Source organism: Fulmarus glacialis, unplaced genomic scaffold (assembly GCF_000690835.1).
Source record: "Fulmarus glacialis isolate BGI_N327 unplaced genomic scaffold, ASM69083v1 scaffold24277, whole genome shotgun sequence".
Classification (NCBI taxonomy): domain Eukaryota; kingdom Metazoa; phylum Chordata; class Aves; order Procellariiformes; family Procellariidae; genus Fulmarus; species Fulmarus glacialis.
In genome coordinates, this window is record NW_009221601.1 from 2,520 (window position 1) to 2,939 (window position 420).

The 420-nt window shown below is 62.6% G+C and overlaps 1 protein-coding gene across 1 annotated transcript in view; it reads right to left on the reverse strand.

Moving 5' to 3' along the window:
• Positions 1–420, reverse strand: part of LOC104079225 (T-lymphocyte surface antigen Ly-9-like) — a gene marked incomplete at both ends in the record, with an annotated part of 4,447 nt that overhangs the window by 2,342 nt on the left and 1,685 nt on the right. The gene's annotated exons all lie outside the window — the stretch shown is intronic.

The window sequence follows — 420 nt, forward strand, 5'->3', positions numbered from 1 at the left end:
TGTCCACCCGCGGGACCTTCCGGGTTGTTTTTTTTTGGGGGGGTGTTGAGCAAAAACCCCACGTGTGCTGCGGGCCGCAGGTATACACCCACCTCCAGCCCGTCCTTGGCTCTGCCTCTCCGTTGCACGAATTGATTTGATGCTCCCCATCCCACGCTGGGACTTTTTGGGGGGGACAAGCTAGAAATGTGGACCCACCTCCCCTCCCCGAATTCCCCAGGTGACCGAGACAACGCATGGAGCTGCGTTGAAAGCCTGGACATCCCCCGCGAGCTGTTTTGGGAAGAGATGGACTGGGCTGGCCTCAGGCTCCCCATCTCCCCCCTCCCCAGGCGCGGGGGTCCGGGGCGGCCGGACGCTGTTAGCTAGCTCGGGCACACTCAGACACTTAAGAGCGAGGTCGGACACAGACGGGCGGGT